The sequence below is a fragment of the Sceloporus occidentalis genome, unplaced genomic scaffold, assembly GCF_023333645.1.
Source record: "Sceloporus occidentalis isolate IW3139 unplaced genomic scaffold, rSceOcc1.0.p SCAF_3, whole genome shotgun sequence".
Classification (NCBI taxonomy): domain Eukaryota; kingdom Metazoa; phylum Chordata; class Lepidosauria; order Squamata; family Phrynosomatidae; genus Sceloporus; species Sceloporus occidentalis.
Window position 1 is genome coordinate 153,394,176 of NW_028316983.1, and position 18,647 is coordinate 153,412,822.

The following is an 18,647-nucleotide window of genomic DNA, read 5'->3' on the forward strand; positions in this document are numbered from 1 at the left end:
TTCCAATAGATTCACTTAAATAAATAAAATATAAATAAAACTTTTATTTTTATCCCAGTTTTCTGTGATAAAACAATCAAAGCAGCTAACAACAGAAAGACTTAAAGATGTCCATGATTGGGGGTTATTAGGATGTAAAATTGATCGTATGGAAACATTGATAGTACAGATATATATATATATATATATATATATATATATATATATATATGCATGCCTGTGTCTTTCTCTGTGTGTGTGTGTCTACACACACACACACACCTAGTAAAGTGCAGAAGAATGTTTTATTTTTTATTAATTTGTTTGAATATTACTATATTTTAATGAATTTCATTTAAAAAATAATTTTAAAAGGAGATGTGGGCCTTTCCTGCTACTATGAGACTACTTCTCAACCTGCTCCTTGTTTCTTGAAGTACATCAACAGGTTTGATGTTTTTTCGCAGGCTCTTTTTGGGGAATGCAGCAATCAGAAGGTTGTAAGTTTTCAAATGCTGTCATAAGTCCATGGTGGGGGGTATGCAAACTGTTTTGTATGTGTGAGAGAAAACTTGCATTATAAGCAGATTCTGGAAAGCATTCTCTTCAAAGAACTCTACACATACTGCAGCAGAAGGCCACGAAGGCATGAATGACAATTGCCAGCTCCGTCTGACTATAAAAATTAAGGCAATGTACTGCAGCTGTGATTTAGAAGAACAATTTAAAAAGAAGAAGCTCACAGTGGGATATTTAGTCCAAATCCTTTGATTAATAGTAGTAAAGGCTATAAAGCCTGTGTGACTATATTACTGCAGGCATTCAACCCCATTTGCCTTTAGAACTTTGGAAATGCACATTTTGGCAGTGGCTTCAAGTTGACATAAATGAAGTGGATTTAGTTCTTAATCTTATATGCAGAAATGTCCTTGACTTTAAATGGTGGTGTATCTTTTCTGCAGTGAGAACTGCTAGACTAGAAGTGTCAGTGGTGCTTGTCACCCTATCTTGTCCCTCAAATGTGCAAATTTCCCCATGTCTTCACATTGCTTCTTTGAACCCAGGCTACAGATTTCAATATCTTTTGTTACTGTAAATCATGTTTAATTAAAAGTATGTGATTTGTTTGCAGGTAGCTTTCCACAATATTTTTTAGCTTTTGAGAACTTGACTGGAGGGTCATGCAGACTGCTCCAGACTGGTCAGCCTTTGATCGATGTGGGATTACAGCAACTACACAGACTTGGTCCCAATCCAGGCTGCTGCCATGGTCCCCAACCCAGCTGCCAGCAGAAGGGGCTTTTTGCTTTTCCTGGTTGCAGGGCTCTCTGCACTCCCTGCATGGCTTCCAGCTGCTTTCAGGGAATGTGCCCTCTGCATGTGCCACCTCTGAAATGTCACAAAGCCACTTTTTCCTGCCCATCTGTTTTGGGCCTGAGAAGCTAGGAGAGATGTGATAATTGTATCTACAACTTCTTTGAGAATCAATAGCACTGAAATGTCACATTCATGCAGAAATCATCTAATAAGATATGTCATGCATTTATTTATATTAAAATTTGTACCCAAGTTTTCTTTCCATGCAAGGAAATCCAAAATGGGTAACATTTATTTTTAATAAATAATTTGAAAGTATTCATATTTTTTTGTAAACCTTAAACAGTCCAATCCAGACAAAATAATCAAACCAGCAGGAAAATAAAAGGAGGTATGCTTTTATTTGTTTTATTGAAACAAAGGTCTAAAACACATTGCAGAAATAATCCAGATTGAGACCATTTTAACTGCTCTGGCTGAATGCTAGGGAATTCTGGAAATTGTAGTTATTGTGGCACCAAAGCTCTCTGACAGAGAAGGCTAAATGTCTCACAAAATTACAGTTCCCACAATTCCCTAGCATTGAACCAGGGTAGTTAAATCATTCTCAGACTGGATTATTTCTGCAGTGTGTTCTGGACCAACGATTACCTTCAGAGAAAGGGATGACAGTCTGATCTCAAGGTTCTACTACTCCCACCTACTGGACAAAACACTATATACTGCCACCAACCATTATTGCCATTTGTTCTCAGTTGTTGACACATGTAACACATGTAACACATGTTAACTTCTGGTTTACTTTGACTCTTTTTTTTAACAATAACAATAACAGAAAAAAATGTTTTCTGGGACCTAAAACAGTTCAGGGATTGGGATCAAAATCATAACACAATTTATTTCTTTTAAATAAATTAATAAATAAATTTCTTTTTGTGTGCCTTGAAGTCATTTCCAACTTATGGAGACCATAAAATGAAACTACCACAGGTTTTCTTGGCAAGGAATGTTCAGATATTGCTTTCCACTGAGCCTAAAAGAGTTTGACTTGTCCTGTCCATGCTCACCCATTTGGTTTATGTGGGTGATCAGGGATTCACCTCTGATCTCCAGAGTCCAACACTCAAACCACTACACCATGCTGGCTGGTTTAATTCACACAGAAATTGATTTCTTTTAAAAAATGGAGGATATGATCCTGGAGGGGCAGCCATCAAGGACACACAGGGCCAAGCGGCCTCCCAAAGCCTGGCAGGTCTTCACCCTTGATCCGTATGATGCTTTACCAAGGAGTATAAAGTGTACATAGAGAATTTACACAGTATGCTATTACTGAAACAGTGAACAGTTATTTCTGAGTTGAAGAATAACTGTCTTGCACTCACTCACATAAAGTCCCAAAGTATAGACTTCTTTTTAAACTGTTGTTCTAAAAAATACAGTGGGCCTGACATATCAGTAGCCTAGCCATCTGTGGATGGGAGTTCACACAGATTGCCCCATCCCATTGCCCCACCCCATATGAGCCAAAGGCAGTGCACAACCCCAGGTGCAATTATGTAGACACACAAATATCAATGCCCACTGGCTAATATGGGCTTGAGCGCCCATGTTTTTTTTCCCCCATTCATGGTTGTGGGAAACTGAATGAACCCCCATGGATTGGAAGGACCCACTGTACAGATGTTCATTTATTGCAAAAGAGAGCAGACACCCTTGGTTAGTATGTCAGCCTATGACCTGAACCAGTCTAGAACAGATAAAATAAATGAGTCTGGATACTCATTACAACAGACCAGAGAAAACGGTATCAAAGATAAAAAAAAAAATGGAGAGTGAAAACATTCAGCAAACAAGAAGGGAAAATAAAGAAACATTAAAGAGTAGAGGAATGGGAGAATATGGGAAGCTGTGCAAGCTGGGAAAGTTGAGATGTTGAAAAAGAAATGAACTAGGAATTACTATATTAATGTAGCTGACTTAAAGTAAATGAAGTCTAAAGAAACTCATTCCATGACAAACATTTGGAACATTTTGTGGGTATGTGCCTTAGGTCCTATCAGACCAGTAGAAAGTGCTGGCTTGGGGGTGGTGTAGGGGTGTAGCGTTTGGATGATACACATCCTAATGCTGCCCCAAAGCTGGCATCAAGCCACCCACCCAACTAGACAGCAGGTAGCATTGCAGCACTCCAGCAGCACAATGTTTATATGCCACACTCTGCAGGAGTGCTGTAAAATTGCAGCAGCAGCTGAAAGGGCTTCCTTTAGCCAACTCAAAAAGGAGTGGAATTTTGCTGCCTCTTTTTGAGCGGGCAAATAGCTGGATCGGGGCCATGGCATTTGGTTGCCATGGCCCTGATCTGGAACTTAAAGTGGTAGCATTATGCCACTTGAGGGTGTTTTGGCCCTTAGTTTTAATCCACAATTCAAAATCTGGTTCCAGCAGAGCAGTAAAAAGAAAGAAAAGATGTTTGCATATATTCAGATGTATGATTCAGTGTAACCTATATCCAGTAAAGTTTGCAAGAGTTTTGCCACTGATGTCAAAGTGAGTTGAATTGCAACCAGTTAAAGTACAGCAAAAATTCTTACCAGTTGGAGCTGATACTTTTATAGCTATGCTGTCAAGAATTTACTAGACAACTTTGCTGTTCTGCTTTTGCTTCTTCTGTTTTTTAGTGGTATTTCCCAGGACCTTGGTTATCTCTCCTGTGTAGATTAATAGCACCATGGTGAGTGTGAATTTATTTTCTTGGATTTAGAAGTTCCCTTGACTTCCTTTGACAGCCAGATATAGATGAGTCTCATCCAACTTCCTAACTGAAAGTGAGCTTGTTTCCATGTCACTAATGACATTACTGTTTCAAGATGAAAGCTAAATTGATCTTCTGGTATTAAGAAAGAGAAGGGGAGAGGGCATAACTAAGCCACTTAGTGAGAAATATATTTACATCTCAAACACATTAAGAACATTTTCCTTCAGAGCTTTTGGAGTGCAGTCTGTATGTAAATACCGCCTCTCCAAAGTTTTCATCTTCAAATGAGTAGGTCTCTCTAAATATTTCACTGTGAGATGTTACCTTCAAATAACTTTGGTGTCTGAGCCCCATATAAAAGTGCCATGCAAATCAGAACATTGCAAGTACTGATGATCAAAAGTTGATACATTATTCAGCCCTGCTGTCAGCTTAAAGTTGGTAGCTTCACACACATGCAGAGAGAGAGAATATTCAAAAGGTATAACAGTTGACTGACATTGTGACAAAACCAGTGTCATTTGGCCCTTTTTACTCTTACTACCAACAGGTCTGTCCCCTGGGGTTACTTGGAATTCTCATGGACATTGCAATCTAGATGCAGCACAGAAGAAATTCTAGTAAGATGTTATTTGCCTGTGCTAAACATAACAATGTGATACCCAGTAGCTACAGAAGTGTTAAAGATCTTGGTTTGTGCATTTCTCCGTTTTTCCCCCCTTATGTCAAGTTGACCTCTATATTATCAAACAAAGACAACAACAACAGTAACACATACACACACACAGTGAAAAGCCTTATTCAGGTGTTCAGAAAATATATTTGTGGAGAGGCTGTGCATGTTCTCCTCTTCACTACAGACAAGAAGCCTGATAAAAGGCTTGTACTCAGGTGTTGCTAACCACAGTTATAGCCCTCTCTGTAATTGGGAACCCTGGACAGTTAACATTCCTTATCATGGAGAGCATTGTGACCACATTCAGCAGAACACAATTATAATCTACCTTCAGACCTTTGTGTCCAAGGGCGCAATTGGACAGGGACAGGTCAGCAAAGGGCACACATTCAGAATCTCTCAATAGACTTCCATTTGACTGGAAGTCTGTGTTATATGTCCTCCTCACCTACTCCAAACTAATAATATAAACCTTAGCAGAATATCCAAAGCTAACTCAGGAAGTATGTATCTATTACAGAAAAGCAAGTGACAATAAAATCTTTGTGGGATACTGTGTATTTCAAGGGTTTAAAGATGATGATGATGATGATGATGATGATGATGATGATGATGATGATATAATACATTGAATGAAAAGCAGTTAAGAGCATGATCATTAAAAAGGGGGGAATATAAACAATACAGCCCCCACTTTTGCTAGTCATGAAACATTTGATCACAGGTATATTCATTGGAAGATGACATCTGTAAATGAGACCATATACAGTTTTATCTTAAGTCGTGGTCCAGACACTCATGACATTATTGCATCAGCTTATCATCCTGCCACAACTGTGCTAGTTTACAAATAGAAGCAGGCAGGTTTGGTATCATTTCTTATCACACTTTCCCTCACAACAGCACTTGTTGATCCATGATCATGTGATCTGATTTTTCACTGCAAAACATCACCTTTGTGAATGTACTACTGCTTCCTCCTTCTGAAGTGTGGGGCTACTGTATGCACATTCACAGAGCAGATGATGGCTTTGGGAATATATTGGCAACTTAAATCACTACTCCGCCCCCAATCCCATAGTGTGAGGTTGCGGTGAACACTTTGACGCAGCAGCCCATGCAAAATTATTGTGATGAGAGGTTGGGAAGTGGAAAAGTAGCAAAATCACACCCACTTACATCACATGTCTGCCTGAGAAGTGGAACCATTATGGAAGGGACATATCACACAAAGACAGTTAAAAGATGTACAACAGTAACAAATGGAATTCAAAGCAGCAGCAGAATGGACACAATGCCATGTGATAAGTATCAACCAAAGGTGCTTTTATTCTGTTAAAATTCACTTTTTAGCCTCGTGTGATAAAGTCTATAGTTGCAAGTGGGATCCCCTATTTTGTTGCTTTCACAGAACCTTTTATTGTGAAGTGAGGTCTTATGCTTGGCAGACACCTTTACATGCATTGATAGTCATGTATACATGTGCACGCACACACACCTATGAATTTTCAAGTGCCATAAAAAGATTTAAGAAAATAATTAGAAGGTGCATCCACATTATTTAAATAACAGGAAAATTTTAATTCACCCATAATGCATACTCTTCTGCATCTTTTTTTTAATTGGTGGAGGAGAAGAAAAAGAAGAAGAAGAAGAAATAATTAATGCAAGATGTCACATCAGCCTATCTTTAGTAAAGGTTAACAGTCAACAAGGAGAGAACAATACCTGAAAAGCTGCTGAGGAGGTGGAGGAACAGCACTTGTTTGTGAATTTCATCACTCTCATCTGTGTTGTCCACAAACATATGGCACTAATTGCACACATCAAAATGGATCCGTATTTTAAAATGCACCAGGTTTTCTAATTAGACAGCACACACACATACACAGAGAAAAATACATACGTGCAATTTAAATAAACCTCCATGTGAGTCTTAGTGACATTGTTTGCCTTTGTTGTTTAAATTCATGATCCTTCACTACTCAAGCAGAGCAGCTAAGGTTGCACATCTGGAGCTATGATTAGTGAAGATTCCTCTCATGTATGGGTGGGAATTATGTGGTAATGTAGTTGTTGCTGGACTGCAACTTTCAGCAGTCTTCTCCACTTGCTATGCTTGCTAATGATGCCCGGAGTTGCAGTTCAATAAGGTCTAGAGGGTTGCATAATTGCTACCTCAATTTTTACTGGTGTTTTTGTGGGAAAGAAGGCCCAGTGAGATAGAATCAAATTAGAAGTCATAATGGTATTAACTGGTGGCCATCTAGCTAACTATCAAATGTCATATGTACAGTCATGGTTCTTAGATTGGTGAGAAGAACCATAGAGATTTTTAAGCAGAGGTTGGATGGCCATCTGTTGGGGGTGCTTTGATTCTGTGTTCCTGCATGACAGGGAGGTTGGATTTGATGGTCCATGAAGTCTCTTCCAACTGTATGATCCTGTGATTCTATGAACCATATTTACAGTAGGGTTATACATATCTATCCATCTGTGGACCGCCTCCTTTCACCAGCTCTCATGGTTCTCCACTTCCTATGTTTGTGGTGCATTACTATATTTGTCATTCCCCTCCTCCCTTTTTTGGCTTTTTAAAGATGGTGCATTGCAGTGCACATTTTTAAGTTGCACCCATTGCTTACATCCTAGACTCAAATATATAACAGCTTATTTTCTTACTTTTCATTATATACTGGAAGGTAATAAGTATATGACTTGGGAGGCTAAGACCACATTTTACAATTTGCTGCTTTGGATTGCCACCTATGTCTTATCTGTAAAATAGAAACAATGATGTACTTCCATGCATTGTGATGCAAATCAATGGGTATTTCATTCTCTCACTGAAGAATAAAACAATTTCAAGAGTTTTTCATCTGGTGGGCAAGATGATGATAATTTTTTTGTTATTTTCCCCCATATTTTGACACCTTTTCTGAAATATTTGCACTTTCTACAAAAAAATACAATATTCTTTTATAGAAAAACTTCCACAAAATGTCCATAAAAAGACTTAAGCTATGAAAAATCTCAGTGAGTAAAGGCAATCTAAATTTGGGGAGAATTGTGAATATTTTTACATCCCTACATTATAGCTGCCTTCCCACATAACAGTAAAACATAATTTAGTGTTACTTTCACAAGGTTTGGGCTAATTCACTTCACACTGCCCTGTAGTTCATGCATAAGAAGGTGATTGGATCCCTTTCCTTCCTTTATTAATTACCTGCAGCTTTTGTTGTGTGCAAATCTGGGAAAGTGTGGTTACCTTTGGCTATGGTGTATTAAAACAAACCAGCTTCAAACTATGGTTATTGATCTTAACATTTTGGAATCAATCATAATCAACACTAACCATTCTTGATTTAGACAGCATGATGTTTAGCATCATTTGCAAAGCAGTCTGACGATTGTAAATCATGTTGGCATGTTTAGAGTGATGGATTATATCCATCTTTTCTTTCTCAGTTCTTTAAAAATGTGCAGCTTTTAAATAATATGCAGACTTGACAATAACAGCAACTTTTAATCTTGAGTCTGTCATTTCAAAGCAGATTTATCATGATCATACTATTCCTTGTGTTGATACTTACAGCTGGGAATTTTAGCTGGGGCAGAATAAGTGTCCTTTATCCACGTGAACAATGTGTCTGCCTACTTACATTAAATGACAGTTAAGAGGATGAACACTGGGCCTGTGGGATTTCTCTTTCTGATTAAACACTACTTCACAAACATTGAGTTCAAAAGATCTGCTCAGTATTACTGTTTGCTATGCAGAGCATAAACGATCTGTCATCACTGCTCTAAACTGATTTCTCATTTATTACTATAGTTGCTACTGCTAGTTCTTAAATAATGGCTAAATGTGGCAGAGTCAAATGCAAATGCACTAGAGTAGGAGAGTAAAGTCTTAACAGAAGCAAAAGGAGCATACCCATCCAAATTTAACATTGTTCATTCTTTTTATGTGCCTTAAAGTTGACGCAGACAAATAGTGACCTATCATAGGGTTTTCTTGGCAAGATTTATTTGTGGGAGGATTGTCATTGGTTTCCTCTAAGGTTATGAGAGTATTACTTGCCTAAGATCACCCAGTGGGTTTCCATACCTGACAAGAGATTCAAACTTTTGTCTCCCAGGGTGATAGTGCAACACTTAAACCACTACATCAGTGGTTCCCAAACTTTGTTCCTCTATATGATTTGGACTTCGGCTCCCAGAATTCCTGGTTTCTGGTCAAGCTGGCTAGGGCTATTCGGAGCTGAAGTCCAAAACATCTGGAGGACCAAAGTTTGGGAATCACTGCGCTAATTGTGCTAATACTTAGGCCCCATACAGACTGCCAAAATAAAGCTGCTTCAGGTCACTTTGGAGGTATGCTGTTGAAATGATGCATGTGTCCTAAGAGTCTGATAGCCGCTCCAGAGCCACGAACCAGTCCTAAGGACTGGAGTGCAGCTTTGGCACAGCTTCTGGACTCTTAGGACGCATGCATCATTTCAACAGCATACCTCTAAAGTGACCCGAATCAGCTTTATTTTGGCAGTCTGTATGGGGCCTTAATGTTAACATTAAATCATCACACAACCCCATATTTCTGTATCAGAGATCCATTCCTGTCTAGTGTCATCATCTGCCAAAATCCTTTCTGTACTTTAGCAGAGAAAATAACTACACATTCCTAACTTTCATTCATTATTACATTCACACTCCAAACTTGCCCCTGTCTTGATGACTTTCTTGGCAGCAGCCCATTTCAACCCTTGTTTTAAAACTTGTCTAGGATACACATTAAACTGAATGACCAGTAACATCCTAAATTTTCCGCACACACTCTCTTCTCTAATGGAAAGCCACATCTGTTAGCAACAAGAGAAAAATAATCCAGGAGGGAAATTCAGAAGCAGGGAAAAGACTGAGTTCATACTTACACTGTGGAAGTCAAATATATATTAGGATATACCTCAATATACTGCATACCATAGAATAGATAGAGAACCTTTGTTCTTACATGCATTTGTTGCATAGGCTGAGTTAGTTTTTGCATGATGTTTGCCACATGGTGGTTGCTAAGTGAAAAGGGTTGCCCTAGAAAATATCCATAGGAAGCAAGCCAAAGGACTTTCAAAGGACACCAAGGGACTTTGGGCAGAATTAGCAAAATCTCTCTAGGGGTAAGAAAGCTGGTGTGGTGTAATGGTTTGAGTGTTGGACTAGGATTAGGACTAAGGTTTGAATCTCTGCTCAGCCATGGAAGCCCATATGTATGACCTTGTGCAAGTTGCACTCTCTCAGCCTCAGGCAGAAACAACCCCCACCCCACCCATAAAGAAATCCTGCCAAGGTAATCCCATAGTAGGTTCATCTTATGTTACCATTAGTTGGAAATGACTTGAAGGCACAAAACAGCAGCAGCAAGAACATGACCAGCAGTAACAACAACAACTTTGGAAGGAGGGCCTAGAACATAGAATGATGGCATGAAACTTTATCATAAGCTGAATTTGAACAGCATTTGGCAGGCACATCTTAGAAATGAAATGAAACATCAGTAGGAATATAAAATCAGGGGGGGGGTTCTTAGGGGAGTTTGTTTCTCATTAGTTTCCTGACATTTGAATTGTACTATATGAACCTTTAAAAATATAATTTCAAGTATTTCAAAATATATTCTTAATGGATAATGTTTGGGGCAGTTTAATAGCAGGAACTTTCAGAGATGAAAGTGGGTGTGTATTTTTGGAAAGAATTTGATGCCCTCTCCCCCAGCCTGAATATATGTACTGTGGGATAGAGAAGTGCATCTTATAAACAGATGAATGGATGTTTCCTAGAAATATTTATTATTTAATCTATAAATAATTCACACCATACTAGGCTTGTCATAATAAATGAGACATATTGATTTGAAACAGCATTAAGCTTCCCCTCCTTTTGTTGGCACATGTGGGACCTGAATTCCAAGCCTGCAGAAGTGAGGCTACTAAGAAACTCATGCCACTGGACAATCTGGAAGTAGTGCTCTTTTAAAGTTATCTGTGAGGGAGTGAACAGAGAGGCCCAACTCCACCAGGGCTATCCTGAAGAAAGAGAACCCTCCCTCCATGATAACTGTCATCCTTTGGCCAGTGAGGGAGTGAACAGGGAGGCCCAGCTCCATCAGGGCTAGCCTGAAGAAAGAGAGCCCTCCCTCCATGATAACTGCCATCCTCTGGCCTGGGAGGGAGTGAACAGGCAGGCCCAGCTCCACCAGGGCTAGCCTGAAGAAAGAGAGCCCTCCTTCAATAATAACTGTCATCTTTCAGCCTGTGAGGGAGTGAACAGACAGGCCCAGCTCCACCAGGGCTAGCCTGAAGAAAGAGAGCCCTCCATCCATAATAACTGTCATCCTTCAGCCTGTGAGGGAGTGAACAGACAGGCCCAGCTCCACCAGGGCTAGCCTGAAGAAAGAGAGCCCTCCATCCATGATAAGTGTCATCTTTTTGGCCTGCGAGGGAGTGAACAGACAGGCCCAGCTCCACCAGGGCTAGCCTGAAGAAAGAGAGCCCTCCCTCCATGATAAGTGTCATCTTTTGGCCTGTGAGGGAGTGAACAGGCAGGCCCAGCTCCACCAGGGCTAGCCTGAAGATAGAGAGCCCTCCCTACATGATAACTGTCATCCTTCGGCTTGTGAGGGAGCGAACAGGCAGGCCCAGCTCCATCAGGGCTAGTCTGAAGAAGAAGAGCCCTCCAAATACATACACAGCTAAAATTCTAACAACTTATATTAAATAAAACATAAACTAAATTAAAGATCCTCACAAAAAAGTTAAAATTGACTTCTTTCTTTTTTTTTCTTTCTTTTTTTTTCAAGTGACAAAATCTGGGGTAAATGTTAGAAGTTTAACATTCCACTTATCTTCCCAAGTGGGTTTTCAGATATTCCTAAATATACTGTTATTACCTTTCAACACATTGTGAAAAATTCTAACAAACTGGAACCAAGATAGAGTGGTGTTCTACTGCTAGTTCACATTTCCAGGAAACCACTACCATACACCAACATGCATATACATTCAGGTCAAGAAAATTATTTGAGGGTACACAGCAACAAACAGCAACAGGAATGTACAGACCAAAGCTGAACTCCACTTGGGCAGTCAGAACTGATGTTATCCTTTCTCTGCCTACTTATTGGCATGCAACTACCATATTTGATAGTATGAGCTGAATGACATTCATTCAACTGCACCATCTTGCTATCCATATCTGCATTCAGCTTGTGTCCAAAGCTTGTCTTCACTTTCCTCAAAATAAGCTGGTCCACTTTTGATTTGCTTGTGTGTAGCTTCAATAGTGTAGCATTCATAAAATTGCTTCCTCCAGATTTCTCCTCTGAAAAACAAACAAGGCAGCCTGTTATCAACCATGACATTAATGCAGCATTACATTTGTACCAGTTCTTACTTTGATTGACACAGCTTGGCTTAAGAGGTCAAAATGGCTATTAAATCAATCACATTTTTTAAAAGGTGACTGACTGATTTCTTCTCTGCACAATGATTCTGCTTTACTTTTTAACAATGTTGGGGATTTATCAATGATGGCATAAATATCTAAGTGATTTCAAGGTAGAAATAATGTCCTTCCCTCACTTTTACCAATGGGTGTGATATGCAAATAAGCAGAGTATTTTCCATCGCACATATTTTTTTGCATAACTGTCTAATGAAGAAAATTTAGCTTCAAAAACTTACACTGATTTCCTTTTTGTGCCTTTTTTTCAGCCCAGGTATTTGTCTTATGGCCAATGTGGCCTGAAGAATACCAAATTTAGCAGCTTAGAAGTGGGGTCTTACACCTCTTACACCAGAGGAAGATAAGTTTATACCACTTAAAACAAGCTCTTTATTTCCTAAGAAACTAGGCCAGGATCCTGTATCATCTTATACTTAATTAAGGAGTGAAACAGACCACCCCTTTGCCCCAGCTTCCAGGCAGCTTCAGAGCATGACATTTTGACACCGTATATTCTGAAGCCATTCAGAAGCCGGCATCATGCTACCAGCCTACCCACACGTGGCTTCACAACACTCCAGTGGTGTTTACACACCACACACTGCAGGAGTGCTGTAAAGCCATGGTGGGGAAAGAAAAGCTGGTTTTTGCCAGCTCAGAAAGAAGTGACATTTTGCTCCTTTGGGCTGGCAAAAAGGCAGATTGGGGCCTAACCCCTCCAAACATGGGAGAAACATCGTGTGGTGTGATCACTGGTAGAACAGAGAATAATTAGGTTTATTTTCATAACCACTGCTTAGTCACAATGCTGATGCTGATGCCATAATCATACCTTTACCACAACTGGCTTTACCAGACATTAGTTTCATGTGGAAAAGAAGGTCCACTCTGCTGATGATTCTAGCACTGTTTAATTGTTTTCCTATTGGGACAGGTTTGGGGTGGGGGAGGGTTATTCAGGCCTGGTACAGACTGGCGCAAAGTACCAGCCTGGGACCAAAAGTAGGGCTTGGGAGACCACAGCGTCTGCACACTCCTGAGCCCTACCACGCTGTCTGGGTGCCATCATGGCTCACCCCGGTCCACAGGGGGGCCGCTATGACGACGTACATGCAGTGCAGCGTCCAAATGGCAGTGTGCCATATGTACATTATCAGTGCGCTTGAGGGCACCAATTGCGCCCTGGGTGCATCCCAGAAAGAACCTGCTGAAAGCAGGTTCTTTTTATGCCTCATGGAGGCCACACTGTTTAGTTGGTGCGGCCTCCATCCAGGGTAAAAACGAGTTACTGCAAGCCACCCTTTTAGGGCAGTCTGTGCAGCCCCTCAGTTACTCTGGCTTTCTCAAGATGTGGTCTGATGAGCCCTATTTGAAAGACTGAAGTCCCTTCCTCCCAAAAAAAATCTGATGATTTTTCCAGTCTTTCCTAGCTTACTAAGGGCTTGAAAATTACTGTTTAAAAATGTGAGCTAATATTCTTATTATTTCTTCCTCAGACTCATTATTTTTGGTCCCTGGAGCCACCAAGAAATAATAAGATCTGCAATTAAAGGATAAATAATAGCAGCTCTAAGTTTTACTTTAATTGAAATATTCTGGAGAGTTGGAGGCAACAGTAAGCTTACAAAAGGGTAAAGTTGAAATTACCACTTCAGGATGGCATTGTCTTTAAATCAATTAGGTAACTATATTTAAACCAAAAATAAGACTTTGAAATGGCACTATTTTCCAGGTAGTGTTACTTTATATATTAAAATCCACTCAGAGTCTAAGAACCAGCTTGTGGTTTTAAGGGCAGCTCTGAAGAGGGTCAATGGAGACAAATTAGGATGATTAAGTACTTCAGGAGCTCTTTTGGTAGGCAAATCTTTGTTACCCATGGTCTCATTAATATGCAGAACAACTTGATAAGGTAGATGTCAGCTAGTCCCTTAAAACACAGAGAGAGAGAGACACAACATGCATATGTATGATTGTAATTAAAGACTTGTATCCATCACAGCACCACCTTTCCATTGTGACAGGATTGTGTATTCCTGTAAAGCAAGAAGATATGCTGCTGATAAGGTCTCCCTCATCAGACAGGCTTTTGCTGAGGAACTAGATTAAATTTGTCAAATAGCTATTGTGCAGAAACAGTGATCAGGTGGCTCTGACAGAGGACCTCTGAGAGAGCTTTATCACATGGAGAGTGTTGCAGCTCTGTTCCAATGCGACTGCGGGTTCAACCATGCGGATTCACGCTAAAATGTGATGTATTATCTCACATGATTGCTTTCTATGGGTTTTTTTTCCGAGGCGCTTCCACAGTCAATCCAAATGACTCCTTCTTTCTGTGAATTTGGTAACAAGTGAATTCACAAAAATTGCTTCTAAGCTCACTTCGATTTCAGTCTGAATTGGTCTGGTGTAGAACGCAACTTTGCTTCCGTCCTGGTACACCCCCCCCCCTCAACCTCCAAGGTCCCACATTTCCATGATGCTGCATTGCAATTTTACCCATTTGCTTCCGGTGTTCGGAAGGGTAGATTTAGATCTAGATAAAAGGGATGGAGAGAATGAAATGGAGGGTAGATTTAGATCTAGATGACAATCTAGATGACAGGGGCGAAGGAAATGAAACGGAGGGTAGATTTAGATGTAGATAGCAGGATGAAGAGAATGAAACAAGAGGCTGGAGGGAGAGATGGGAGCAAAGGAGGGGGCCATCAGAGGCTGGGGTGGAGGCTCCAACTCCCAGAATTCCATAGACTCGAGATGGGAGCAAAGGATGGGGCCATCGGAGGCCGGGGGAGAAATGACAGGAACAATTCACGTGAGGGGTGAATTCATGTGAAACCAGTAAGTGGCCCCCTTCTTCACCCCTGAAACGTAAAAGGTCTCAATGCATTCAGACCCCCACTGAGCATGAGCAAGGGTGCCAATTTGAATTGTTGAATCCCGCATGGTATGTACTGGTGTGGTAATTCAAAGTGCTCTCGCTCCGCTTTGATTCTGGAATCACCACAATTTCATTCTTCACATGTCATAATATATCACGTGAATTGCCTTGGATTTGAAGTGACCCTGCTTCTGTGGAAGGGCTCCAGATTGGAGTTCCAGTTTCACGTGTGATAAAGCCCAGAGACAATGGCAGGGACGCCATGCTAATACTTAGCTATGTGCAGAAATAAACACTGGTAAACAACTTCTGAACATATTTTAGCCCATAAAACCTATTTTAAGACAATCCAAAATGAAGCAAGATATAGTGCTGGACGCTGAGACTCCGAGCCTGACAGACATTTGTATCCCAGATTCACTGAGTTCAAACTGGCCTATACTATTATTTGCTCTGTAAGGTGAGATTTTTTTAAAAAAAAAAATCAACATAAAGAAAAAATTTGTTCTAAAATTATTTTAGATTCAAATTGTGTTATCACTTTGGTTACACAACTCTTGTCCATGCACAGAAGCTCTTAGTTATGGATGTGGATTTTCAAGAGTTCATATGCACATGTGTACAAACACACACACAAACTTCGTCCAGCTAAACTGATGACTGAGCTTCAAACTCCAGTTTCAGTGAAAAAGGTTTCTCAGAGCCTCTTCAGACTTGCATAAAACACCAGCATTGGGGTGGAGTAGGGGCATGGCAACCACATACTGCATGTCCTGAATCCTTCCCAATGCTGGTGTCATGCTGCCCGCCCAACCATATGTATGGGTGGTGCCACACCATTTCTTTGGTGCAGCATTTAGATGCGCTGTACCAAAGAAATGCAGAAAAGCCTCTGCCACAAGAGCGGCTTTTTACCACTTTAAAAAGGAGCAGCACTTTGCCATTTCTTTTTAGATTGGCAAAGCGCTGGATTGGGCCTGCAGTGTACAGTTACTGCATACCCAATCCGGCACTGAAAAGGGTGGTGAGTCACTGCTTCTTTGGGGGTTGTCTGTAAAGCCCTTCAATGAGTCAAATTATTCCTTCAGTATTTATTAAGTTATGCATTTCATTTTTCTGAGCATGGATCTATTCTTCCCTATTTTATCTTCAAATAAATCCTATGAGATAGGTCTGGCTAAGAAACAGTGACTGGTATAAGGTTACCTAGTAGACCTGATTGTTAGGTAGGGTCTAGAACTAAGAACTCCCAAGTCCACCAATCTGATCATAGAATTACATTACTTCCCAAAAATCAGAAAATAGCTTAGCCAATCTAAAATTGTCCTAAGATATCTAATGCTCTCCTGATCTCCAGTCCAAAACCATACAGTACCCTTCCCAAAACCAATGGATGCCCAAAATCTGTTCTATTCCTTCAACCCAACTACACTGGCATTACAGCAGGAGAGATAGAAATTTGCAAAAGGAAGGAAGAAAGAAAGGAAGTTCCACTCATTTCCTGCTACCCAATACAGTAGGAATATTTGGCATATTAGCATGTCAAATAGCAAATGGCCTCTTGCTGATGGAGAGGAGGTTGGTCCTACGTCCCTTTATTTCTCCTCTTTAATTACAATTCAGCATAGTAAACTAAGGGAGGATAAACGGATTAGATTTGGGATTAGAGTTAAAATCCAAGCAGAGAAGATTTTAGAGGTTGTGATGTAAGCACCGTTCATGAGCATTACAAAGCTTTTGTTTTATATGAGGGAACACAAGTCATATTAATTATAACAAACAATACATGGCATCCTGTTAGTGACATATGGAAGACTCTGTGTGTCTTTGTTGTTGTGTTGGGGATGTGAAAATATGGGGTCACAAAGCAGATGGTTATAGCTTAGAAGAAGTCATGCTTGCTAATGCTTTAGTTGTCTTGTGATAAAAATTTGAAATGGAGTTTTGCTAGTGGCTACAAAGTTTGAATCTAATACCTTTTCACCTAAACAGACATTAAGCTTGCTGCTGAGCATGGAAGAATATGTCTAAAAACATAGAGTGTGACTGACATAATATAGGGCAAATCAGTCTTTGTGGTTTTGATACAAGAAGAAAGACCAATAGATGGGGCAGGAAAATTAGGCTTAGAGAACAAAAAATCAGACTGGCATATCTATTTTTATATGATTTTTTTTTTTGCAGAATGTTCACAAACAAGTGGTCACAAATGTTTATCCAAATGGTTAATATGAAATTTAATGTAAGAGTAGGATTCTGAAAATTGATGAGATAATCTTGGGATGGTTATGAGAGTAAAGGTGGGTATAAAATTATTATCAGTTTCGATGTCAATTTGCCCTTCTCCTGGCATAGATTGCAGGAGGGGGGGGGGAGCATGTGCATATAATAAAACTTTGGCCTGTTACAGACAGCCAAAATAATGCTGCTTCGAGTCACTTTGGAGGTATGGTATTTCAATGATACATGAGTCCTAAGAGTCTGGAAGCTTCACCAAAGCTGCACTCCAGTCCTTAGGACTGGAGCATGGCTTTGGTGTGGCCTTTGGACTCTTAGGCCGCATGTATCATTGAAATACCATACCTCCAAAGTGACTCGAAGCAGCTTTATTTTGGCTGTCTGTAACAGGCCTTTCTCTTTGCCTTATCCTTCACTAGTCCTATGTCCCATTAGAGTCCTGAAAGGAATCAGATCTTGAGGAGTTCATAGGCCCCAGGTTTTCCTTGGGTACAAAATTGGGTATATTTGTTTTTCTCCATTTTCCTTTTTTCATTTCCCCAAAAGTTGTTGTTATTGTTGTAGAGGTTGTCATTCTCTCCCACCCTCTGCCATGCTCAAAGCCACCTTCCTTCAAGACTCATGATTTTGCTGTGATAGTCCCCCCCTCCCCAAATATCTGTTCTGTGGCTGCTGGAAAGCACAGGGAATCACAGATGCATCTGGCTATGTCCCATAGCAAGACACAGAATGATGACATTGCCTATTGGGTCCCTTAGCCATTGTAAGGCAAAAGATTTATTTGTACAAATATTCCACCATAAAAGCCTTACCTTGAGAAATGAATCAAGTCTAAACCACTCTGTTGTTTTTAAAAAAATAATAATAATAATGAACGTCTTCATTATTTTTCTAGATGATAACACTCAAGGATTTATTTTATTTTATTTTATTGCGACAGCTTCTAGAAAATGTATTATATGATTGATGCTCGTGGCATAACCTCCAGCAGAAAGACATTGAAATCTCACGAGAAGGTCTGCCCCTGTCAGTAAATCAGCCATAGTCATGGAAAGTAATTGGCAACACGTGTCAAAAGTCACAGCAGAGGGACTAGACCACAATTCTGAAGCCTCATATTCTAGAACAAGAAGGGCAGTTGACTTCAGCTAAGCAAAGTAGCTTCAGGGCTCCACATAATTGTAGCCTGGAGACCAAAATTCCTTCCTGCCAATTGAAGTGATTTCTCCATGAAAGTGCAAGGGAAACGTGAGCCCATGCTAATGTAATCTTTTTTTTTACTAAGGATTCAAAAT